The sequence below is a fragment of the Macaca nemestrina genome, chromosome 3, assembly GCF_043159975.1.
Source record: "Macaca nemestrina isolate mMacNem1 chromosome 3, mMacNem.hap1, whole genome shotgun sequence".
NCBI lineage: Eukaryota > Metazoa > Chordata > Mammalia > Primates > Cercopithecidae > Macaca > Macaca nemestrina.
The window spans coordinates 15,894,500-15,921,758 of record NC_092127.1 but is presented as its reverse complement, the minus strand read 5'-3'; the positions used below and the strand labels follow the sequence as shown (position 1 = coordinate 15,921,758).

Here is a 27,259-nt window from a genome sequence, read left to right as displayed (position 1 = left end):
ATTCAGATATGAGTTTGCAAAAGGCTCAAAATTATACCACTGCACTCTTCTCCTTTCTCTCTTCATTCAGATGACAAGTTTCTATTAAGTGGAACTAAAAACAAAAGTAGGGCATAGAATCTGCCTTTTACCTTACATTTGAAGAGATGAACTTCATTACAAAAAGAGGCATTTATAATTCTATAGGAGATAGAAGAGGAAGGACTGAATTCTGGAAGGGGAAATGGAGAGAGGGCAAGTAGTAGAGTCCAGGAAACATCTAAGGGTAAAGGACATTTAAGCTGGGAGTTTCCCACATGATTAGAGGCATTCTGAACAAAAGAAGTAATGTGTGCAGTAGTTGAGAAAGATTAGGGTAAATTCTTGTACCTCTTGATAATTTGGTGTGACTTGATAATTTGGTGTGACTTGATAATTTGGTGTGACTTTGCAGAGCACAGGAAGGAGGAGAAAGAAGTGCAATGAGAAAGAGGCAGCCGCCAGATCAGAAAGGTGTTTTATTTCCATCCAAAACATTCTGGACCTTATACTGTAGACAACTGGACAATTAACTAAGTTTAACTAGAGGATGCAGGACAACATCAGTTTTGTTTTTCAGATTATTCTCAGCATGGTAAAGAGGATGATCGGGGACATGGAACATTACACAATGAAGACAAGGACAACATAGGAGAATGTGTTAGCAGCCAGTTTAGAGATCATGAGACTCTGATTTAGGATGCCAGATTTGGAACACAGAGGAAGAATAAAAGTCTATATATACTACTTTTTCAAGGTGAAATCAACAGATTTGGTAACCACTGAACCTGGAAGGTGAGGGAAAGGTTAGAGTGTTGAGGGTGACCACCAGATGTCCAGGTTGGATGGCGTAAGGCAGATGCCATTGAAAATTATGGAGAATATAGGAGGATAGAAATGTATTGGGGAAATAAAATAAGCAAACTTTTATTTTATCATGGACTTAAAAAAAGTCACCTTGGAAATCAATTGAACCAGGACCTCTTTTTTTCTAGAATCTGAACTATGCTAACCCTTTTCCTTCTTAGGACAGTAAGTTTTGGCTTTATCCTTATTAGTAGAACAGGTGACATTAAAGACAGAAAAAGTGCATTGGAAAGTATTCAAAATTATCATTCTGATTGACTTCAAATGTAATATGTAATATTAGGTATGTTACTGAACCTTTCAGTTTCACTGTCTTATTTGCTAAAAGAGCAAAAAGATACCTACCTCACAGTAATTCTGAGAAGGTAAAATATAATGGTGCATTTTAAAGCACAAAGGCACTTTTTCACTTAGAAGTCTCTTTAAAAATTGTGTTCATCTTTTTCTTCTCACACTGTGGTTTTCAAATAGCTTATGAAATACACCAAGTGGCTGGGCACAGTGGCTCATACCTGTAATCCTAGCACTTTGGGAGGCCAAGGCAGAAGGACCGCTTGAGCCCAGAAATTTGAGGTTGCAGTGAATCACAGTTGCACCACTGCATTCCAGCCTGGGCAACAGAGTGAGTCCCTGTCTCAATGCGAGACCATTCCCTTATAATTATATATGTATATATAAAAAACAGCACTATATATATATACACACACACACACATGTAAAACCATATATATGTATGTATGTGTGTGTGTATATGTATTTAGAGAGACAGAGATTCACATATGTATGTACACACACACACACACACACACACACACATATATATATGGTGTAGTGGGGTCTTGCGTTGAGATCTCTGTGTGTGTGTGTGTGTGTGTGTGTGCATGTGCCAAATGTTCCCCAGACATGTCTCCTACCTTTAAAATAAAATTATGCTCCTTATAGCTCCTGTATTTTAGCAACTCTCACAGAGAATAAATAATTTACTGGCATTGTTTTTCTGAGCTTGCTTGGTATATTCAGAGATTCAGCAGTCAAGACTTATACTGGGATGATTTGTGTCAACTACATATTTTTAAAAGATAGTACTTAGAGAAAACTACCCTTTAAAGAACAAGCATTAAGAGTCTAAATCATTTTAATGGAAGTCCACATACATAAGAGGTGAATAACTGTAGCAGCTGGAATTTGAAAATGAAGTTTTCCCTACTTGGGGGATAGAGTCGTGAGAGGTGGAATGGCAAGAGCAGAGATGGCCAAATCCTGACTTGAGATTTGGTAGGTCCAGCTGATGAAATGCTTTAAAATTGATGGCTAGGAGTAGAATTTGATGCAATAGAGCCCCAGGAAACCTGACAACCAAGAAATGATCATTTATAAAAGCAAGATTGAGGAAAACTTTTGGTATAAGATAAACAGCTCTAACAAGTTAAACAGCTCTAATGAATTAAATTGCTCTAGAATTATTCCAGCCATTGGGCCCCTTATTACAATTTACACAAAATTTGGTTTAGTTGATGTGGTTTGAGTGATTTATGCTACTGATAATGAAAACTTATAAATTTATCTAAGGGAAGTATAGATCTTCATAGTAGACTGTTTTGGTTCATTTACAGAGTTCATTTCCACTAGCAGCAGCTTAAGCCTTTTATGTAAATTGGAAGGGCCTGCCCTTTCCAAACTCTTTTATATACCCTTGATCAGCCATTGCAAACATGCCAGGATGAAACTCAACTGGCAGAACTTCGGATCTAAACCACTGTCCCCATCTAATGTTACCTAATGTGCTCAAAGAGCCTCAAAGAAAATGGATGAAGCATTTTAATTTTTCAGCAGTTGCTTTCAACTAAATGTTTGTAGCAACATGAAAAATAGGGGAGAAAAAGATCATGTTCCTGCATAAAATGAAATACTTTAGAGGCATAAATATTGATGAGCTTTTGTATAGGCATAAAAGCAGGTGAACTGATTGATGGAAGAAAGACATAATAAGACAAGAAGGGACCTGAATGGCCAAAATTCAGGACCCTGCATGACTTCACAATTCAAAAACAGAATAGAGGATGGTGAGTTATCAGAGTTAACTGAAGACAAGAAAGGAGAATGCTTGGTTTGAAGAGGAGATAACAAGCTGCATCAGGGGGAAGTGGGATGAGGAGTATTTTAGACCTTGAACATATTTAAATGCTGATAGGAAGAATGTTGTAGACATGGCACGGAAAAGGAAAGAAGGAAAGTGGAATCCCAAAGTGGTCTTCTTTATTTGGGTTATATACATATGTATCAATACTTACGATATGAGAAATCATAACTGAACAATTATTAAAATAACTTTATCAATTCATTTAAAATTAGCCATAATAAATTCACTACACATAAATATTTTTATTTTAAAAACTGTATATTCCAAAGTAAAAATAAATGAGTGATAAGAATGGCACTGTTGTACATATTTTCAAATTTCCTTAATGTTGTGCTTAATAAAAGAGAGCTGGATTCTTATACCTACCTCTGCATTCAGTCTGTTGCCATTTGTTGCTTTGGTTAATGCATATGAAGAAAATCTGGCCTCACACAGATACATAGTGGGACAACAGGGAAGGTGTTAGTATGCATTAAAATTCACCACATGGTAGTTTAATGAAGATTAGCTGCAATGTGGAATCTGTAATGATATCAACGAACATTTTGTATTCTAAAAACAATTTGTCTGTCTTGTACTTTGAATCCAGTCATGTAGATCTTCTAAATGCTAACCTTTTATTATACAATGTCAAAAATTACACTTAATATTATCACTGATCTCATCAGAAACTTTTTTTTTTTTGAGATAGAGTCTCACTCTGTTGCCCAGGCTGGAGTGCAGTGGCAAGACCTCAGCTGACTGCAACCTCTGCCTCCCGGGTTCAAGCGATTCTCCTGCCTCAGCCTCCTGAGTAGCAGGAATAGAGGTGCACACCACCACATCCAGCTAATTTTTGTAATTTTAGTAGAGACGGGGTTTTACTGTGTTGGCCAGGCTGGTCTCGAACTCCTGACCTTGTGATCTGCCTACGTCAGACTCCCAAAGCGAGAAACATCTTTAAGTACTGGGAAGTTGTCAAGTTTATGATGGTAGATGCAACTTGCCCAAAATTCCAATATTCACTTGAAAGCCTGAATTGTATCATTGGCAAAAAGTAGTTTCAGTTGTTTTCCTTGAAGTGATAATTTCACTCAGTTCATTTTCAACAAAATGTCTGCCAGACACCTAAGCCTGAATAAGTCAATTTTTCATGTAAAATAATATTTCATAAGAATGCTTGTGATTTTTGCACATTAATTTTGTATCCTGAGACTTTGCTGAAGTTGCTTATCAGCTTGAGGAGAATTTGGGCTGAGACAATGGGGTTTTCTAAACATACAATCATGTCATCTGCAAACAGGGACAATTTGACTTCTTCTTTTCCTAACTGAATACCCTTGATTTCTTTCTCTTGCCTGATTGCCCTAGCCAGAACTTCCAACACTATGTTGAATAGGAGTGGTGAGAGAGGGCATCCCTGTCTTGTGCCAGTTTTCAAAGGGAATTTTTCCAGTTTTTGCCCATTCAGTATGATATTGGCTGTGGGTTTGTCATAAATAGCTCTTATTATTTTGAGGTATGTTCCATCGATACCGAATTTATTGAGCGTTTTTAGCATGAAGGGCTGTTGAATTTTGTCAAAAGCCTTTTCTGCATCAATTGAGATAATCATGTGGTTCTTGTCTTTGGTTCTGTTTATATGCTGGATTATGTTTATTGATTTGCAAATGTTGAACCAGCCTTGCATCCCAGGGATGAAGCCCACTTGACCATGGTGGATAAGCTTTTTGATGTGCTGCTGAATCCGGTTTGCTAGTATTTTATTGAGGATTTTTGCATCGATGTTCATCAGGGATACTGGTCTAAAATTCTCTTTTTTTATTGTGTCTCTGCCAGGCTTTGGTATCAGGATGATGTTGGCCTCATAAAATGAGTTAGGGAGGATTCCCTCTTTTTCTATTGATTGGAATAGTTTCAGAAGGAATGGTACCAGCTCCTCCTTGTACCTCTGGTAGAATTCAGCTATGAATCCATCTGGTTCTGGACTTTTTTTGGTTGGTAGGCTATTAATTATTGCCTCAATTTCAGAGCCTGCTATTGGTCTATTCAGGGATTCAACTTCTTCCTGGTTTAGTCTTGGAAGAGTGTAAGTGTCCAGGAAATTATCCATTTCTTCTAGATTTTCCAGTTTATTTGCATAGAGCTGTTTAACAGACAAACAGAGAGCCAAATTATGAATGAACTTCCATTCACAATTGCTTCAAAGAGAATAAAATACCTTGGAATCCAACTTACAAGGGATGTAAAGGACCTCTTCAAGGAGAACTACAAACCACTGCTCAGTGAAATAAAAGAGGACACAAACAAATGGAAGAACATACCATGCTCATGGATAGGAAGAATCAATATCGTGAAAATGGCCATACTGCCCAAGGTAATTTATAGATTCAATGCCATCCCCATCAAGCTGCCAATGAGTTTCTTCACAGAATTGGAAAAAACTGCTTTAAAGTTCATATGGAACCAAAAAAGAGCCTGCATCTCCAGGACAATCCTAAGTCAAAAGAACAAAGCTGGAGGCATCACGCTACCTGACTTCAAACGACACTACAAGGCTACAGTAACCAAAACAGCATGGTACTGGTACCAAAACAGAGATATAGACCAATGGAACAGAACAGAGTCCTCAGAAATAATACCACACATCTACAGCCATCTGATCTTTGACAAACCTGAGAGAAACAAGAAATGGGGAAAGGATTCCCTATTTAATAAATGGTGCTGGGAAAATTGGCTAGCCATAAGTAGAAAGCTGAAACTGGATCCTTTCCTTACTCCTTATACGAAAATTAATTCAAGATGGATTAGAGACTTAAATGTTAGACCTAATACCATAAAAATCCTAGAGGAAAACCTAGGTAGTACCATTCAGGACATAGGCATGGGCAAAGACTTCATGTCTAAAACACCAAAAGCAACGGCAGCAAAAGCCAAAATTGACAAATGGGATCTCATTAAACTAAAGAGCTTCTGCACAGCAAAAGAAACTACCATCAGAGTGAACAGGCAACCTACAGAATGGGAGAAAATTTTTGCAATCTACTCATCTGACAAAGGGCTATTATCCAAAGCCTACAAAGAACTCAAACAAATTTACAAGAAAAAAACAAACAACCCCATCAAAAAGTGGGCAAAGGATATGAACAGACATTTCTCAAAAGAAGATATTCATACAGCCAACAGACACATGAAAAAATGCTCATCATCACTGGCCATCAGAGAAATGCAAATCAAAACCACAATGAGATACCATCTCACACCAGTTAGAATGGCGATCATTAAAAAGTCAGGAAACAACAGGTGCTGGAGAGGATGTGGAGAAATAGGAACACTTTTACACTGTTGGTGGGATTGTAAACTAGTCCAACCATTATGGAAAACAGTATGGCGATTCCTCAAGGATCTAGAACTAGATGTACCATATGACCCAGCCATCCCATTATTGGGTATATACCCAAAGGATTATAAATCATGCTGCTATAAAGACACATGCACATGTATGTTTATTGCAGCACTATTCACAATAGCAAAGACTTGGAATCAACCCAAATGTCCATCAGTGACAGACTGGATTAAGAAAATGTGGCACATATACACCATGGAATACTATGCAGCCATCAAAAAGGATGAGTTTGTGTCCTTTGTAGGGACATGGATGCAGCTGGAAACCATCATTCTTAGCAAACTATCACAAGAACAGAAAACCAAACACCGCATGTTCTCACTCATAGGTGGGAACTGAACAATGAGATCACTTGGACTCGGGAAGGGGAACATCACACACCGGGGCCTATCATGGGGAGGGGGGAGGGGGGAGGGGAGAGGGATTGCATTGGGAGTTATACCTGATGTAAATGACGAGTTGATGGGTGCAGCACAGCAACATGGCACAAGTATACATATGTAACAAACCTGCACGTTATGCACATGTACCCTAGAACTTAAAGTATAATAATAATAAAAAAATATATAATAAAAAAAGAAACTTAAAAAATATCAAACAACTTCAGTGTCTAGAGAAATACAAACAAAATGGAAAACTGAGAAAACACTAATTGCAACATACACAAAAAATGAAGAATTGTACCTTTCATACATAAGGAGCTCTTGTGAATTAATAAGAGAAAATGAAAATATGATGACAGATAATTCTCAACAAAAGAACTACAGGTGATCAAGGAACAAATGAAAACCGCACTCAACCTTTCTATTAGGTAAAAGGCATTCAAATGAAAATTAGTGAGGATGGGAAAAATGGTTGTTTGTTGTCTATTTCTGTTTAACAGCTCACCCCAATTCTTAGCAGCTTACAACAAACTCCGACGGTGATATGCATCAAGAATCTGGGGACAGCTTAGTTGGGTAGTTCTGGCTCAAGGCTTCTCGTGAAGTTGCAGTCACCTCAAGGTCGGACTGGAGTTGTAGGTTTGTCTTCAAGCTCATGTACATGGTTGTTGGCAAGTTTGAGTCCCTCTGGGTTGTTAGTCTGAGGACTTCAGCTCCTGGTGATGAGTTGTCCACCTTCTCAGTGGGCTGCCAACAACACGGCCCTGTGCTTCCCCCAGCTCAAGTGATTTGAGAAAGAGACAGAGAGCACACAAGACAGAAGCAGTCTTTTCATTACTGAATCTCTGAAGCCATAGCCCATTATTTCTGCCATATTCTGCTCACTAGAAACAAATTACTATGTGCAGCCCACACTGGAGAGGAGAGAATCACTGGGGACCACCTTAAAGGCTGCCTAACAATAAGAACCTCCAACGTGGCAGACTGCAGTGAAACAGGTGGGAGAAGGTATTGTTTCTAGTTCTCTGGAGGGCAATTTGGCAACACATACAAAACGTTTAACATCTCCTTGGTCCTTGTGGCACAGCAATGCTACCTCTAAGAAATAATGAAGGCTGGGTGCAGTGGCTCATGCCAGTAATCCCAGCACTTTGGGAGGCCGAGGCAGGTGGATCACAAGGTCAGGAGATTGAGACCATTCTGGCTAACATGCTGAAACCCCGTCTCTACTAAAAATATAAAAAATTAGCCGGGCATGGTGGCAGGCACCTGTAGTCCTAGCTACTCAGGAGGCTGAGGCAGGAGAATGGTGTGAACCCAGGAGTTGGAGGTTGCAGTGAGCTGAGATGGCGCCACTGCACTCCAGCCTGGGCGACAGAGCAAGACTCCTTTTCAAAAAAAAAAAAAAAAAAAAGAAAAGAAAAAAAAGAAATAATGAATACAAGGCATGTATAAAATATATTCCCAGCAGCATAAACTGTAATAGTGAAAATCTGGAGGAAACCTAAATGCCTAATATATAAGATAATAAAATAAATTATTACACATTCCAGGAATACAAAATTTGTAACTGTCAAAAATATTTTTGAACAACTTTTGATAACAAAGGCAATTAATTGTAACTGATAGTTTTTGAGGGGGTGCATATGTTATATGATGACACATTTTGTAAAACTTAATGCATGCATATATGCATTGAAACTAATTTTGTAACGATGGAATCCTAAATGTTAACAGTGATTTCTTATGCATGGCAACGTTGTGGGAACTTTTTGTTTCCATTTCTATTTTCTTGATTCTCTAATTTTCCTGTACTGAGCCTATATTACACAGTCAGAAACTATACCCAAGAAAAGAACTATAAAAATACATAAATAATGAATCATTTTTAAAGAAATCAACAGAAAATGAACTTTGATAGAAATGATTTTGAGACCATCTGCCAAAATATTATATAAAATATAATAATTTTAAAACTGTTAGGATTCTTTTTCTACACTCAGTATGAGAAAGCACGAGCTGAATGGTGTTATTGTCTTAAGTATGCAATTATAAATGAAATTTGGGCTAAGGCGAGTGGGAGGTGGTTGCAAGAAAGGTTGTCAATAGTCTAAATTTTGTTATTAAAAAGTAAATCATTATTTCTTCTTGGATTCCTACAAAGCAGACAAATCATAGGTTCCTCGATAGAGAATTACCCTTTTCAGCAGAATATGAATTAAGTGATTTAAGGGGTTGCTTCTGGTCTAAATATAGTGGCTTTGGCCAATTTGATTGGAATTCTATGCAATAGTTTCATTTGTTAGAAAGAATGTTAATTCAAGATACGTGGAGGTTGTTTATATTCAATCTCCCAAGCCACTCTGAGTGTCTCTCCTTCTGTCAATGGCAGTGCTACACAGGGCCCAAGTGCAGCATGCCTCTTGGTGACTCTCACAGTACTTTCTAAAAGCTCTTTATAATATTTTATTGCAGAGTACATACCATTTATAAGGAAGGAATTTTGAAATAGAAGACATTTTTGAGACTGTCTAATATCATATAAGAATAAGTTGATTCAGATTTGAATTTATTAGCTTCAAGGAAGCAAAACAATGAAAAAGGAATAGACGAATACATTCTTTAGTAGGAACTGTGAAAAGCCCCTTAAGAAGTTCCATTATAGCATGCTCTTGTATGATACAAAGTTTAGGTTTCATCCAGTGTTCCACAATTGCCCTGTTATGACAGCTTTTAGTAGCTGGCCTGTTGTAATGTATCTTTGGAGAGTGTTTACTATATTTTAAAATTTGGATCTGAATCCATCTCCAAACTAAATGCTGACATTCACAAGGGCTTGATTGGCTCTATCTCAGTCTGGAAAAAGCTCTTATTGTGGTCAACTCAACTGAGCCAACTATTAGCAATGTCAGAATACCATTCTGCAAAGCAGGGCAATACTTAGTTAAAGTGATTCATATTAGCTGAGCATGAGCAAAGAAATCTGAACAGACTGTTTCAGAGTCCTGGACTGCCATTGAATCCATTGCTCTTGTGAACACAGTGGGAAAAAAATCAGGGTTCATGCTCCTAAGACTGTTCAGACTTCTTAGTAAACGTTTCACTGTGTCCCAAGGAGAAGACAGAGTGTTTTAATGTGGGGAATGGAACCTTTTGTGCTGTCTGTTCTGGAGAAAAGAATGTGGTTTCTAAAATATTACTTTTTGAACTTCCTGTACTGTATTTATACAATTCTGCCTCTTTAAAAGGCTAAATTGTGTTATGACTAAACTAGTCACTGATAGACCCAACTTGCTCTGTGAGAGAAGCGTTCTTTACCATCTCAGCTCCGTTTCCTTTGTGTGGTGCATTCCTTCCCATGTCTGTCACTCAGCAAGAGCCGTGGGAGCCGTTTGTCCACTGACCAGGCCACACAATTTTTGTTCCACCTGCGAACATGTTTATGGGTTGGTGGTGAAAAGCCTGGGCATGGAGTGAGACCAAACTGGAATCTAGCCCTGGCTTTGAGTTCACTTCCCTGAGACTCAGTTTCCTCATTGTAACATAAATAGAATAAGCAATACTTCTTGAGGTAGTTTTGAAGAATAGAGTGTGTGGATAGCATAATGCTTCATAATTGGTAATGGCTCAAAAAATTATAGTATGTGATCAGACAGAATATTTTCTTTCATTTGAAAAATGTGCTCAGTTGATTAAAATGAATCAGTGAATTTTTGAACATTGGCATGTTTAAGGCCATCTCCATATATATTTTGTGAACTCAAAAATAGAAAAAGATGTCAGTGAGAATAGAAATAACAGATAATGCAATGTTTCTCTTTAAAAAACAAAACAAAATGGTAACCCCTAGTTGGAAATACATTTTACATTGTGACCTAGTCTGCAATACATATACAGGCCATATGCATAACTGAAATGAAAACTGAATGAAACCACTCTTCTATGTGTGATATACTCTGATACTTTACCTTCTCTTCCCTTCCCTTCTGGTCAGAATCAACTACGTTGATTTTACACCCACTAATAGTATATAAAGAACAACTTGAAAAAGACATTGACTCAAATGAGAGTAAATGAATTTATTACAAAAATTTGCTTCACATCAGCTATTAAGTCTCATTTTACTTTGATACTTTATAATTTTTAATTCCATTAATGAATGCCTCGGGGAAAGGTGAAAGAAACTAACAATTCCTAAGTATACACTGTGTTTCAGATATTACCTATGCTGTTCTACATATATCTCCTCTTTTAACAGTCATAATAATCCTACTATTACCCCCATTCTACAGATAAAGAAATGAAAGTTGAAAGACATAAAGTATTTTATCCAAGAATTCAATCCTACCTATTTTTTATTGTCCCTGAATGCAGGAGGCTAAATAACCATAAACATCGATAACACTGACATATCTGTTAGCTTTTACCTCTGGGCTGTTGTACCAAATAGTCATCCCTTTAAACTAAATTATGCATGTTAGACTACTTCAGAATAGAATTTGGGTTTAAATTACAACTCAAAAATAGATGGGGGAAGATCACATGTTAATTCTACAGAATTAATGAAACAGAACTCACTGTTATGTGACTATTTTATTCTGTGAATCTAAATAGTTTATTTTTAATTTACCCTTAAAATACTTTTAAAAACTACAATACAGGAACCTATATTTAAAAACTACAATACAGGAACCTATATTCTCTTTTAGTTAAAAATAAACCAAACTTCGATAGTACAATTATAAACCTAGAAGAATTTTAGTTTGATTCCAGTGTTTGAAAGCATGATCAAACTCCAAGTTTATTTTTTCATAGTTTTTTTTTTTCTCCTACAGATACTTCTCCGCAATGGATTAACCACAGACATTTGAAGTCATACTGTTTAAATATCTTTGAATTATTTTTGTTTAAAAATGTCAATGGGTACGATAGGAAAAGTACATTTTTTTCCCTGTAACTTCAAAACAACTGAACAGAACCTTTGGACTTAAACCAAGAATTGAATGTTTTAGCTTTAAGAAGATTTTCTTCTCTGAAAAGTAATGAATGAGTCTCTTTGCAAGTTTAACTATTTCAAGTATCAACTCTCTGACTTTCAGCATTCTTTGGTATTAAAAAAAATAATGTTTCATGTCTAAATAAACGTAAGATTTTTTTTCTCAGCTATCTCTCAAATCTCAAGTTATATAAACTTCAGATACACATAAAATATTGATACAGATGAATTGCATAATGTTTTTAAATGTTTAAAATGTAGTGTGCCATTTTGTTAATGGCTTCTTTCAAGTATGCATTAGTGAATGGCAACCCTTGAGAATAGCCTGCAATGACCAGTGGAATGGGAAGGCTGTCGTTTTCTACTTGCTCTCCATGGAAACTGAGAAGAGATCCATTACTGTGATACCCTTGGGGGAGCACAGAAACAGAAATGTCCAGGAAATTTAAGTGTAGTAGATTACCAAAAAATCACGTACAGGCTGTAGGAAACACTGGAGGCTGACTGAGATCGAGTTTCTGAACTTAGTGTTTGGGGCAGTTGACACCTGGGGTCTCCATTCATACCTTGAGAGGAATCTGAGGTAGATAGATCCATGGGTGCCCTCCATTTTGGGTGTCAGAGCTCACAGGGGTTTCCCAGAGGCTGTGCCGTGGCTCCCAGGACACAAGGCCTCCCAAACTATAGAGGCTGTCACTGAGAGCAGCACAAGTCGCTAAGGTGCACACACTCCTTAGGCCACAGTGCCTGGGAGGAAGACTTCTCCAATTTCATTTGTGAAAAACATGAACCATGTTTTACAAACATGTAAAATTTGTAAATGCAGATTTTAAATGGAAATGACTTTATAAAATCATTCTTAAAATTTGTAAGTATATACTGGCTCATTTTTTTTTTTTCAAACTGTCTCTTTTTTGACATAGTCAGTATCTGTAGATGTTATGTAAGAACACAATACATTTCTTTTGTATTTCCATTCAAAACTAGTTCTATCTACAAGACAAATGGACTCCTTTTTTTGTGAAGGAAATTTGTAGAGATAAGATGAAAGGTAACTATCACTAAGAGTTAAATGGTGACTAAGTTGATAGGTGAAGGTTATCAGAAGGAAAATACAGAATGATGGAAGGAATCACTTTGTTTTCTTATTTTCTGAAGCACTCTTTGAACTCTCTGATAAAACCAAATTTGTGACAAAGTGCCAAAATCTAAAAAAATATATAATACTATCAACTCTGTGGGGAAGGAAATATATTCTACTTTTGTATTTATTATCTCCTAAGTGATTTAGTGAGTATGTGGAATAAAGTGAGATGAAAATAACATACTCTAGCAATATAAAAGCTTTTTTTTTTAATTGATCGTAATTGACTATTGTATGATTACATAGAAATAAAGAAGCAGTGTGCAGAGGATTGTACTTTAGGAGTGCTAATCTGGCATCACCTGTGCTAAGAAAGGAGCGGGACTGGGAGTGGAAACAGGCACTTTAGTTTTAGTGATAAACATAGTGTTTCTAAAAATTAGATATTCAGCCTTAAATGTATTATAATAAGACAGTTATATGGTAGAGTGAAAAGACAATAGGAGATAAGGAAAGACATCAGTTCTAGCTTGAATTTACTCTCTAATCAGAATGTTGAAGTCACTATCCCATGCTGAAATTTAGCTTTATGATCTATAAAATAAAAATTAAGCCAGTCGTACTGTCTTTTTATGCTCTAAAACAAAAATTTTGGGGAAAAACTACTATTTCATCAAAAATAAAGAACTTTACAACTTACATAAATTGTCTTTTGTGATACCCAGCGTCAGGGCTCCCTTCTACAGTGGAGGAGTGTGAAGCAGCAGCTGGTAAGCAGGCCCCGTGCACGGTGTGAGCCCACCAGCTCATCGACTTTCCCTTTCTTCTCCCTCTCGCTGAACTCTGCTTCCGCCATTCTCTGCTGGTGCCTGTGCCATGAAAATACCACGCTATCTTCCTTCTCTGAGTTGTTTGTTTCTTTCCCCACTAATCTCTATATTCCTGCTATAACCACTGTCCCCATTCTTGGGGTAATTTTTTATTCTTCAGTTCTCAGTTTAGTCTCGCGAAGGTACATAAAACATCTAGAGTCAGAGCACTTAGGTTCAAATTCTGATTCTATCAATCACTTTAAATAACAGGTAGCTTGGGGTAAGCTATTAAGTCTGTTTTTTCATTGGTAAAATGGGAACAAGGACCTACTCCTTAGGGATTGCTAAGAGGTTTAAATGAGATGTTACATGTACAATGCTCGCTCTGTGCCTGCCAAACAGCAAACACTTTTTTTTTTTTTTTTTAAAGGGAGAGAGGGTCTCGCTCTGTTGCCCGGGCTAGAGTGGTGGGGCTACTCACAGGAGTGACCACGGCTCACTACAACCTCCAACTCTTAGGCTCAAGAGATCCTCCCTCTTCAGCTTCTCAAGTAGTTGGGACTACAAGTGCACACCACAGTGCCCGGCAGCAAACACTCTTAAAGTGCTTAACGGTGTTATAAATTGCAGAGCTGTCTGTGTCTCCCTGAATGATAGCATCTATCTCCTTGTTTTGGAAGTGCGTATTTAGGCCGTCGTCTTCTTACATATACCCACTGCTGTCTCCACATCCCAATTGCATCACACAGTGTCCAAGAGTAGAAACTGAGTCTCCTTCACTGCTATATCCTCAATGCCTAAAAATTAGCCCGTTTCATGGTGGAGGACAAACGAATATCGAATGAATACATAGTTATTCCACTTTGCAATCTAATATGGGAAGGAATCAGACAGCATTTCTAATCCAGAGGTAAAATCTATAGTCAACAAAAATGATTTAGGGATTTGCTTTTTAGCAGCCCAGAACTGTTGGCACATTTTAAAGTATTTAATATTCTGGTTATTTGAGGCAGATGACTAAGCAGGTTTGAATTCCCTCACCAGGGAACTATGTTCTTTGATGATTTGTTCTTTGGAGACCAAATTCTGTGCAACTGTATATTGATAAAATGAGCTAACAATATGGCCAGGTATTCTTTATTTTGGATCTCAATGATGAAGGTAACGTAAGTTGATAATCAGATTTTCCTTTTGCCAGAATAGTCAAGAAAATATTCTGTTATTTGCTTTCTAAAGTCTCACAAATAATTTAGGAACGAGAAGGCAACATGTGGGAAATTCCATAATAGAACATATATATGTTTTCTTTACAAAATTGGCAGATGCTTATAGCGATTCATATCTGGGGCACCAAGGTTTTCAACTGAATATAACCATTCTCATTTTATGAAGAACCAAAAGGAAAAAAGAGTGATTTGTTTGCTCACTGGGACTTTAATCCCAGGTTTCTTGTCTCATATTATCTTCTTTACAATGCACAGTTTTGCCTAAGCCTGCTGGTGTCCTGTACTGCCCACGGGCTAATCTCATCATATCCCTTAGGACCGACAAGAGTTGGAGCCATCCTCCCCTCATCTTCTACTTTCTGCCTTCTTCTGGGACATGCTATTGATCACCAGGTATCTTATCCTTGAAGAATCTCCTCTCTTCAACTTGAGTTCTACTGCAAAAAGCAGCAACCTGGGGGCCACTTATGGATGGGTGTTACTGAGGTTAGGACAAATCCATAATAAGTTCATTCCCTCTAAGACGTCTACCCTGAAGGATAGTACTTAATTGAGCACACATACTCTACTGGATTTATGTGCTCATCACTTTATAAGTAAGCATTCTGCATGTATGCGCAAAACAAAACAGAACTTAGGAGGATAAAGCATACTGTAAAATGTGGGACTTAAAACTGTATCAGGGAAAGGAGAAGAAAATAAAAATATAAAATCTGATTTTTAAAATTATAAGTACTGGAGTGTGCAGAGGTTTTCAAATGACTTGTTGGTGAATTGTAAATATATAAAGTGTGCAAAGGCATTTTATAATGAAAAATAATGTTTATAATTTTTTACCCATATAATGATTTAAAAATAGAAGAGATCGTCACCTACCCTGATTCTTTAAACAAGCGTTAGCTTGCTTCAGTGATTGTGGGTGAGCTAGATGATCTTGGAGTTCTTTCTGTAATTTAGTCAGTGATACTGAACAGGCTCTACAGCAAGGAAAGAAGGGGAATTGTATAAAGTAAATAAACTTAACAAAGCAGAAGATACATGTACCCAGAGAGTTCAACAATTTAGAATATTTGTCTGATTTTTTTTTAAGTCCAAAAGTAATCTGTATTGATTATAACAGGAAGCTACTTTTCCAAGTTAGAAAATGTACGTGTGTGGTCAAAGCCCTCTTTAAAACAAATGCATTGAAAAATTTAAAAGGTCCTTTGTGGAAATAACAAGTTCCTATATTGCATCTTCATTAACTCTCTGAAAATATTTTAGTCAATTTATACAGTCCTTTAAAAAAGGTAGTATGTGTAAAAATACACACTGATACCTAACTACAAAATTATTTTGCACATCACAAAATTGTATACATGACTGTCATGGATGAAACATGCTAACAATTTTTATTTTATTTATTTTTATTAGTAATTACTTTATTAACAATTTTTAATTTGTTTGCTTTTATTATTTTATGCCTTCATTGGTGAAGATAACGTACATTAGGAACCAGTTTTTCATTTGGCTATACTGTTCAAGAAAATACCCTGTTCTGCGTTTTCTAAATGCTATGAAAGTCACAAAGTAATTTAAAAGACCTCAGTCTTGTGACAACACCATCATCCTTCCGGTCAACACATTTTAGTGATGCTGAGTGTTTTGCGACAGCCTGCAGATGACACAAAATAATCTACGTTATCATCAAATTTCATGTATATACTACTAATAATTTTTCACTGAATGTAGCAACATCTTTTCTGGCTGGGGTTGGGCAGAGGACAGAAGCGCTGTTGAGAGAGAAAAAAAGGGAGAAAAGAGAATGCAAGCTGGCAACTAGTTAATGAAAATCACAATATTATTCTTTTTACATTGGAAATATGCACCCCATCATGCTCAAATGGTGGGGAGTGCAGATCTCTGATAAGACTAAGGGACTGTGGTCGGGGTTAGATGAACGCTTACCATGTGTGACCAAGTGGGAGGAAACTGTGGTGAGACAGGGAAGGAGAGAAATAACTCACTTAGTGTCTGGCATGATGATGTTGAACCTCTTCAGTAATGATTTCTGTGTTGTGTGTGGGTTATGGGAGTCTGATCTTGCTTTATGCCTGCTGCAAAGAAATGCGTTTTGGCTCAGATTAGATTCTGATCACCTCAGTTTGGCACCTAGTTACCGGTATCAGCATTTGCAGTTCATTCCCAGCCATGGGTGCAGTAAGTCTCTGAGATTTCAAAAGCTATAGGATGCAAACCCACATTGCATTCTGGCCTTTGAGGACCATGCCAAATTCCTTGAAGTAATGACAGCTAAGGGTCATAAGGTGGCACTGATTCTACCTATGACTCAGTTTATTACACTGTGTCAGTGGCAGCTCTTGCAAATTAATTTCGCTCGTTACAGCAGAAAATGAATCAGGAAGACAGAATAGGACAAAATGCTTCCACCAAAATTTTATAAGGTATTTAAATCAGAGGAAGCGAAAAAAATCCCTGGCTTTTTCCCAGACACGAAAGAGAAAGAAAAGAGGCAGCTGAGGTAGAAATTCTCATACATTATGCAGATTATTATGATTAAAACCTCCTAAGTAAACTGTGCTGCTGAGTATCCTTTATATTTTGTTTTTGCAAAATCCCCAATGCTTTTGAAATTTGAAAATTCAAACTACTACCCTATGAAACCCTGGAGAACCTGCAGACCAGAAAAGGAAACCTGGCATAATAAGAATAAACAATGATTCTGCTTAAGATGGATGTGAATTGTCAAAAGAAAAGTCCAAGGCAGACAAATTTCAGTCTCTCCAGACCCTTTTCAGACCTTTTCTTCTGACAGCCCCCTAGAGATTTCTGAGGTCTTTCTTGAACAGTTCTGGGAGCTGAGCCCTCTTCGTCAGGAGTTCTCAATGGCCCCCAAGGTGACTTTGTTTTCCCAAAGGGTTTTCATAGCATCCTTACCTGTGGTAAGAATAATTATACTTTCTCTTTAAAGCCTACAAAAGTCCAAATTACATGTCTTTTAAACATTTTTCTGTTGCTTTCCTTTATTTCATGTTTCTGTTCTTGTTTTTAAGGAAGACAATGTATCACATCCTGTATTACCTTCCCCTGATCTCACAGCTTCCGAAAACAGGAACAATCATGGGCTTTGAAGGTAGGCCACGTTGGTGTCACCAGTTTCTATAGCCCTCAGCAAGTCTTTTAATCTTTCCAGGCTTCCATTTTCTCATTTGCGAGATAGGGATTTTCTTATTGTGTGGTTATGTAATGAATGAATTATGTAATGCCTAATAGATATTAATTATTAAGTTTTTAAAACAATCTTTAAAAGAAGTTTTTTTAAAGAAGTTTTAAAGAAGTTTTTTTAAAAGAAGTTTTTTTAAAGAAGTTAGGAACTGGGAGAAGGAATTTTTAAAAAATCTACAAAATTGTTTACCACAAGCCATATTTGTCACCAATATAACAATTTTTTTTCTTTTTAAAATTTATTTATTATTATTATACTTTAAGTTGTAGGGTACATGTGCATAACGTGCAGGTTACATATGTATACTTGTGCCATGTTGGTGTGCTGCACCCATCAACTCATCATTTACATCAGGTATAACTCCCAATGCAATCCCTCCCCCCTTCCCCCTCCCCATGATAGGCCCCTGTGTGTGATGTTCCCCTTCCTGAGTCCAAGTGATCTTATTGTTCAGTTCCCACCTATGAGTGAGAACATGCGGTGTTTGGTTTTCTGTTCTTGTGATAGTTTGCTAAGAATGATGGTTTCCAGCTGCATCCATGTCCCTACAAAGGACACAAACTCATCCTTTTTGATGGCTGCATAGTATTCCATGGTGTATATGTGCCACATTTTCTTAATCCAATCTGTCACTGATGGACATTTGGGTTGATTCCAAGTCTTTGCTATTGTGAATAGTGCCACAATAAACATACGTGTGCATGTGTCTTTATAGCAGCATGATTTATAATCCTTTGGGTATATCCCCAGTAATGGGATGGCTGGGTCTTATGGTACATCTAGTTCTAGATCCTTGAGGAATCGCCATACTGTTTTCCATAATGGTTGAACTAGTTTACAATCCCACCAACAGTGTAAAAGTGTTCCTATTTCTCCACATCCTCTCCAGCACCTGTTGTTTCCTGACTTTTTAATGATCGCCATTCTAACTGGTGTGAGATGGTATCTCATTGTGGTTTTGATTTGCATTTCTCTGATGGCCAGTGATGATGAGCATTTTTTCATGTGTCTGTTGGCTGTATGAATGTCTTCTTTTGAGAAATGTCTGTTCATATCCTTTGCCCACTTTTTGATGGGGTTGTTTGTTTTTTTCTTGTAAATTTGTTTGAGTTCTTTGTAGGTTCTGGATATTAGCCCTTTGTCAGATGAGTAGATTGCAAAAATTTTCTCCCATTCTGTAGGTTGCCTGTTCACTCTGATGGTAGTTTCTTTTGCTGTGCAGAAGCTATTTAGTTTAATGAGATCCCATTTGTCAATTTTGGCTTTTGCTGCCGTTGCTTTTGGTGTTTTAGACATGAAGTCTTTGCCCACGCCTATGTCCTGAATGGTACTACCTAGGTTTTCCTCTAGGATTTTTATGGTATTAGGTCTAACATTTAAGTAAGTCTCAGGAAACAATTTTTAAGATTAGATGAAAGAGATACTTTTAATCTGAGTCTTCTCATCAGTCTACACCAATTAAATCAGACTTTCTCAGCTTTGGCCATTCCCCAAGTTGCACTTGCAATTCACATTTCAATTCTGTATCTATAGGTGAAAGATATTAATCACATAAATAAAAATACTCTCTTTATTATCCTTCGTTCTTGCCCTCTATTAACATGTATGTTGTTTTCACTTCCCAAAAGGAAGTATCTCTCCAAGCCAAAATGTTGTTGGTCCTGGTTAATATTCTTTTTAAATGGCAACTTTCATTCACTAATTCCAAATTGACTCTTCATTCACAACCCACAGTTTGTGATTATTTGCACGAGTGGATTATTTAAACTTTTATATTTTTCTCTAGTAGCTTTATGCTTATAATCTGACCTGTGAGCTCTAGGACTTGAACCAAGGGTTCCAATGAAAACTCTTTCTGAAACCAATGTCTTGCTGCTGTGGTCACTGTTTCTTGGCCTAAGATGGAGCACTTATTACAATGAAAATTGGGAAGGGCAGTGGGGAGGAGGGATAAAAAGGCATAGTTAATGAGCACAAAAATACAGTTAGATAGAAGGAATAAGAAGTAGTGTGCAATAGCACCATAAGGGTGACTACAATTAGGAATAACATAATAAATTTTTCTTTTTTTTTCTTTTTTTTTTTTATTTAGGGAGTCTCGCTCATCCAGGTTGGAGTGCGGTGGCACGATTTCGGCTCACTGCAAGCTCTGCCTACCAGGTTCAAGTGATTCTCCTGCCTCAGCCTCCCGAGTAGCTGGGATTACAAGCATGCACCACCACGCCAGGCTAATTTTTGTATTTTCAATAGAGACAGGGTTTCACCATGTTGGCCAGGGTGGTCTCGAACTCCTAACCTTAAGTTACCCGCCTGCCTCGACCTCCCAAAGTGCTGGGATTACAGGCGTGAGCGACCGCGACCTGCCTGAATTTTTCAAAATAACTTCGGGTGTAGAATTGGATTCTTCCTAACACAAATAAATGATAAAATGCTTGAGGTGATGGATATTCCAATTACCCTTACACGTTGTATGCTTGTTTCAAAATATCACATGTACAACTATTATGTATCCACAGCAATTAAAAATTTAAAAATTAAAAAAACTTTACCACCATGATTCCTTGGTTCCTTGAAATAAACATGACTCAAGTTTCTTTGAATAGTTGTTTTAATTCCAGTTCTCTACTACTGTGGTCGTCTCCAAAGTGCAATGCACAAAACAATCCATTGGGGACAATAATATTTGAACTTCTTGTTGTATTTATTTTTTAACCTAAAAAAGGAAAGCTAATTGCAACGGTTCACACCTGTAATCTCAGAACTTTGTTAGGCTGAGGCAGAAGGATTGTTTGAGGCCAGGAGTTTGAGGCCAGCCTGGGCAATATAGCAAGATCCCGTTTCTAAAAAAATATAGATAAATAAAATTAGCAGGGCATGATGGCACATGCCTGTAATCCTAGCACTTTGTGAGACAGAGGCGGAAGGATTGCTTGAGTGTAGAATTTCAAGACCAGCCTGGGCAACAATAGTGAGACCTCTATCTCTGAAAAAAAAAAAAAAAGAAAAAGAAAAAGTGGTGTGTACCTATAGTTCAAGCTACTCAGGAGGCTGAGGTGAGAGGACTGATTGAGCCCGGGAGATCGAGGCTGCAGTGAGCCAAGGACATGCCATTGCACTCCAGCCTGGGTGACAGAATGAGATCCTATCACTAAAAAAAAGGAAAGAAAAAGAAATGACTTAACTTATAAAAAGACAACACCGTTAGTTTGTTTTTAAAATTATCTGTACATCTATGGTTACTTCTAGACTTGTATACTTTACCTATTTTCTTTGACTCATAGTTCTTCATTGATTAATCACGATGTATGAAGAGTTCACATGTGGTAATTTATGACCACAAATCCATGACATTGAAATTGTGTGCTCCATTAAATTCAATCCACTTTTATTCAATTCTACCTACTTTGAGTTCTATACCAGAATACTTATGAGATGTACCTTGTATTTAAGGAATTCGTACTTACTATAATTTTGTAAGCTTTAAGTTATATATGCATATATGTATTTTATTTTTGGTATGAGGTTTCTTTTTGGAAATAGATATAAAATAATATAATTAGAATCCAGTTTGAAAGTTTGGAAATCCGCCTCCAAAACCATAGACAATTTTTTCTAATGAAAATATGATATCGATACAAGTTAAGAATGAAGATGTGGAGACTTGGAGACAGGTGGCACTTTGTGCTTCCTCTGAAGGAAGGAACAAACATAACAGCTGGATCAAAGGCATGAAATGAACATGGAGCCCCTGAAGATGAAGAAAAGACATGGCTGCCAGGGAGAAATTGTACAGTTAGTGTCACTCCAGGGTCCCAAATATTAGAAACTGTTTCCTGTATTCTAGTTGAGAAATTGCTTCCCTAATTAAGAAGACGTAATACTTCCTACGAGAAGCTGCTATTACCATGACTTCCAAGTCTTTCTCTGGCAGTTCAGTTTTTCATCTTTCTCTTCACCCTCCACCTCCAAACGCACACACACGCGCGCGCGCGCACGCACACACACACACGGCACCCTCCACTGAGGCATCTGGCGTAACTAATCAACTTCAATTCCTTTGATTCACAAAAGGAACTGAGAGGTTACTGATGACCATATTAGATTGTATTTGGATGGAATGTAAAAACATGGTTAATTGTTCACTTAATTGTTCATTCATTATTTCAGCAATGAACATTGATTAAGCACCAACTATATCAGAAGCTGCTTAATTATCCCACATATGCAGTCTCTCCTTCTTATTAGTAATAGAACTCCTTGAACTTTCTACAGGACACAAGTCCCCTAACTAGATGCTCGCTGTTGGGTTATGTGTGCAACATTTCCTTAGAAGGAAAACTTCTTACCTTCCACCTTCTTTCTTCTTATACAGTTACAGGAATGCAGATGTGATTCCGGTGACTTAGCTTCAACCCTATGGATGAGGGTAACCCAGAGGCTAGAAGAACAATAGGACAGAAGCAGCCTGGGTCCCCGAACAACCTTGTGGAGCATAGACACCTACCTGGCCTGGATGCCAGCTCACAATGGGCCTCTCCAGGAGAGAGAAGGAAACCTCCCTCTTGTTTAAGCAATTGTACTTTTGATAATCTCTTGGTCTATACCATAATGAATAGGCCATCATAAATGGATATCAAAGTAAGGAAATTTGTGTAAATGGTTTAATAAAACATTACCTTAGGTATGAAATAATTTTACCTCATACCTTTACAACGTCAGGTATTATTCATGCCCTTTTCTCTCCCTGTAATGTCCCTTATCCATGAGTAGAAATTATATTTTCCATCCAAGGTTTGCTCAAACATTATCTACTTAAGGAGCTCTTACCAATTTTGCCTCTCCTCCTGAGCTGACTCTATGCCTTCTATGCTGTTTCAGGCAATATTAATCTCTTCCTTTGTGCTTCTTTCACAGAACATACTTTTTTGTCTAATGTAATAACTATATGCATATGTGGATAGATGCCACTGGTGCTTCAGAACAGAGACTATCATCTTAGTATTTTTTTCTCCCTGATATCTAGAGCAATGTCTTATACATAATAGACCCTCAGTAATCCCATAAATGTTTGTGAGATATGCACTGACTATAAGCCGTACTCCATATTTATTTAGCTAAAACAGACGTCTTTCATATTTAGTCAGCAGAAAATGCTCACATTTTCTCCTTTCCTATTTACCAAATGAAAGGGTAATTGTTATTTCACAGATTGCACTAGAAGAGTGTCTTCTCTCTCTTTTTTAAATAGACTGTCTTTAAAGCATATGACAGGAAAAGTGACTATTGTTAGGATAAGAGAATTACTATTGTAACAGCTAGTTTAAAAGAAATGTCAATTGCTCCAGTTTTACTTTTCACAGGATAGAGCTGTGGCCTGTCTCAGTATGATGTTTTTAGGGTCTGGTGTATATTTTTATTTTTCCACATGAATCTTTCATCCTCTTACTGACATTTATTCATTTTATCTAATTATCCTAAAAGGAAAGCCCTGGCCAGGCAAATTGGTTGTTGTCTGCCTCTGAAGAGACATTCGTATCGTGTCGCTTAGCTTTCGAGTTTTGTGATCAGGAACCCTCAGGCCCATTTTTAAAGAGATTTCAGGCTAGCTGAGCTTCACTGTCTCCCAAAATGTTCAAAATGAGATTACATGATGGACAAGATCAATTTACTGGAAGGTACTTAAGCAGTAAATCTGGAGCTTTTTGTCCAGTCATTGTTGCTTTCAAGCTTTGTGGCAGAAAATTAAGCCACAAGAGCTTTGACAAATTAGATATTACTACCTCTAATTGTGTATGTTTAAGCTTATCATGCTGAATTGCAGCATTGTAACTGACTATTATGCCAACAAGGCCTTCGTTTAATCAGCGCAGTGCCATTTAATAGCAATTAATCACTCAACTAAAATGTCATATTAAGGTCACAGAAACTTGAAGGCTAAAAGAAAAAAGAACATTAAAGTCAGCTGATAGAGGAAAAGAGCATGGTGTGCCAAGGGAAGTTCTGAGCGCTCTTTTTCATTAGAAGCTGGTAGAACATTTAATGAGAATTCAGTCTTAACTTTCAGCTGAGATCAGAACAATGTGCCTCACTTGGTTAAGCAGGAGGCTATTCTGCCCATTCTTAGTGGGCTTCTGTCTATAAATAGGATACTCCTGCCCACAGAATACCTGAAATTTTACAGATTCATGATTTTTATTTATATTATTCTTTGGCTTTCTGGCATTTTTCCCTTTCCTACTACTTTTAAGAAGGAAAGAAATCAGATATGACATGGTACTGCAGACAAGATGAAATAAATAGCATCATTTTACACAGTCACTACAAGATATTTATAAAAAGGAGCAATTCGATTCACTTGTTTGCCAGGAAGATTTTATTTCCCAGAAAACTTGCCAAATCAAATGTTATAGTACAAAAAGAAAATGACTGAAGGCTTTTAAAAAAAATTTTAATACTCAAGGGGTACTATGCCAGTCTGAAAGATCCCTGTTAGCCCCTCACAGGACAAAACTTGTAAGAAGTAGAGACAATTTCACCTGGAGGGCCAGGACTCTGTCACCCATGGCTCATTCCTTATGCTTTAACCCTGCCCAGACCTAAGAAATATTGTTCCACTAGCTGACTGACTCTGAAAACAGAGCCGTGGTAAAGTGTATGCAGACAAAAGGCACACTTAAGGTCTCTCTTTGTTAGGGAGTAGTAGGTAATTTTTTTTTTTTTTCCAGCAACGTGGATGGAATTGGAGGCCATTATGTTAAATGAAACAAGCCAAGCCCAGAGAGACAAATATTGCATGTTCTCACTCATATGTGGGAGCAAAAGAAGTGGATCTTAGAAGACAGAAACTAGAGTGGTGATTACCAGAGGCCAGGAAGTGTAGGGGGAAAGAAGTTGAAGGGGAAAAAAGAATATTAATGTATTTATTACCATGAACTGTATACTTAAAATGGTAAAGATGGTAAATTGTATATATGCATCTCCTCAGTAATAAATACTTTTTAAAAAAACTCACTATAATGACCACTCTTCAAACTTAAATAAATCAATAGCACAGACACTGGAAACAATGACCACCTCCTACAGGAAAAATGAATTTCAGTTTTCATACCCACTGAGCCTATGAAGCTTGGTAGAGAAGATGTCAGTGTTTGAGCGAGGCTCGCTCAAACAGTTTCCTGCAGACCCATGTGGAACAGTGCAGTCCACTAGCCACATGAAATGTGAGTAGCATAAATTGACATGCACTGCAAAGATGAAATACACACTAGATTTCAAAGACTGAGTATAAAAAAAGAATGTAAACTCATTAATAATTTTTTGTTGATTACATGGTGAAATACCAATTTTGGAGTATACTGTGTTAAATGAAATATGTTATTAAAATTAATTTCATCTGTTTCTTTTCACTCTTTTTAATGTGGCTACTAGGACATTTAAAATTATATGTATAGCTCGTGTCATAGTTCTATTGGACAGTGTTGGTATAGACCAATGAGAAGAGTCACTTTCATTGGTATCACCATTGACCTGGACCAGATGTGATCTGGTAAACCAGAGGAGAAACACTTCTGACCTGTTCTAATCCCCTAAGCCAAACAGGCTCTTAATCAAAGAGCTAGTGTTGTTACAATATCAAATAGAAAATAAATATAATAACCTCAATGGTACCCTTGAAAAAATGAAGGATTACTTTTAGAAAGACAGGAACTGGCATTATTCAGATTGAAGGAAAAAATAACAAGATGAAATTTAATAAATATCTCCTGGGGACATATGAGACAGGTTAAGATTGCAGCATGAAGGCTGGAGGTTAACTTAAATGATTTCTTAAGAGTCAGCGTTGTTTAACACTTGATACAGGTTGTGATTCTTCTTTTCCTGGAGGGCAATGATAATAAGGCAGGGCCTCCTCTGAAGTCCTAGATAAGCATACGATTGGAGAAGACAATTTAAGATAGCTATGCTGTATCAGCACTTATTCAGATACTTTGAGTGCCTCTGAAAGTTGGTGATGAGACAGGACTAGATTACCAGCCCTTTCAAACACTGAGCCTCAGTCGGAGTCATCTTTAATTTCTCTCTTAGGTGTTAATAAAATTCATCTTAAAATTTGTTTTTAAACTTAAAACTTTACGATATCTCAACACTCTCTTACAAAATTTGCATTTAAAAGCTTATCAAAATCTTATACCTGGAAATTGATTGGAAGCACCTTACAAGCTAAAACCGTGTCTTTATTTATAATAGTAAAAATTACCTTTTTATTATAATATACCCTTGTATGCATGTAACTATATCATACGTGTTATATAACTAAATGTGTATGTGCACTATAGGATATAGTATCCATTCAAAAACACTTGATGAGTGAATATATGTTGATTCACAATTAAAAAAACAAACCAAAGTCTCCATTTCCACAGCTGAGGTAGAGAAAGCAGCTGAAGTGTGGCAGGAAGCCCAACCTCTCCAGTTCTGGTCCAGTGTATTTATATTGCAAAACTTTAATAAGTAAATGCTGCACATGGGTATAATAAAGTTTGGAAATTTTACCAATGAGATTTAGTGTTAGAACAATTTTATGCCTTGGTAAATTATCAATAACTTCTCTAAAAATATCAATGTTTTAAAATCTCTTACAAGATAACTTCCTCAGAGAGCATGGCTTTATATTAATAACTAAAGGAATAGTCACTACATAGGTCAATATGAGAAAATCAAATGGAACCACAAATCTCTTTCTAAAAATTCTACCTAAATATAAGTTCCTGATCAAGTTAAAAGCCTAGTTTATAACCCATGATGCTTTGTCTGATCTACATCCAAGGTAACTTCTTGAGTGGAAGCCTTTGGGCTTTTTTAGACAATGGTTTCTGGCCTCCATTTTTATAAAGCCTAGTCAATTTATATGCTGAGGTCTTTGGTGGATCACAGGTGTATTTTCTCTATATTTATAACTACACATCAATTTTTAAATGGAAACATTTAGCTTTCAGTGGCTATGAGCCAGTCTTGAGTGAGGAAGCCATACTCACACAAACCTTGGTATAATAACCAGGTGTAGCCAAAATAATGCACATCCATATGCATGTCGAGTTTCCGCCACACAAGGAATTTATAGT

At 37.0% G+C, this 27,259-nt stretch overlaps 1 long non-coding RNA gene across 2 annotated transcripts in view; it reads left to right on the top strand.

The window, feature by feature from the left end:
- The window catches only part of LOC112424022 (uncharacterized), a 173,676-nt gene extending 150,636 nt beyond the window's left edge, over nucleotides 1–23,040 (top strand). The window contains exons 5-6 of one of the 2 annotated variants that reach the window (XR_011620804.1): nucleotides 17,965–18,044; nucleotides 22,510–23,040. This is a non-coding gene — a long non-coding RNA (uncharacterized lncRNA). Of the gene's footprint in view, nucleotides 1–17,964; nucleotides 18,045–20,229; nucleotides 20,300–22,509 lie in introns of those variants that run through there. The other variant, XR_011620802.1, reaches the window with a different exon arrangement.
- Nucleotides 23,041–27,259: the final 4,219 nt, after the last annotated feature.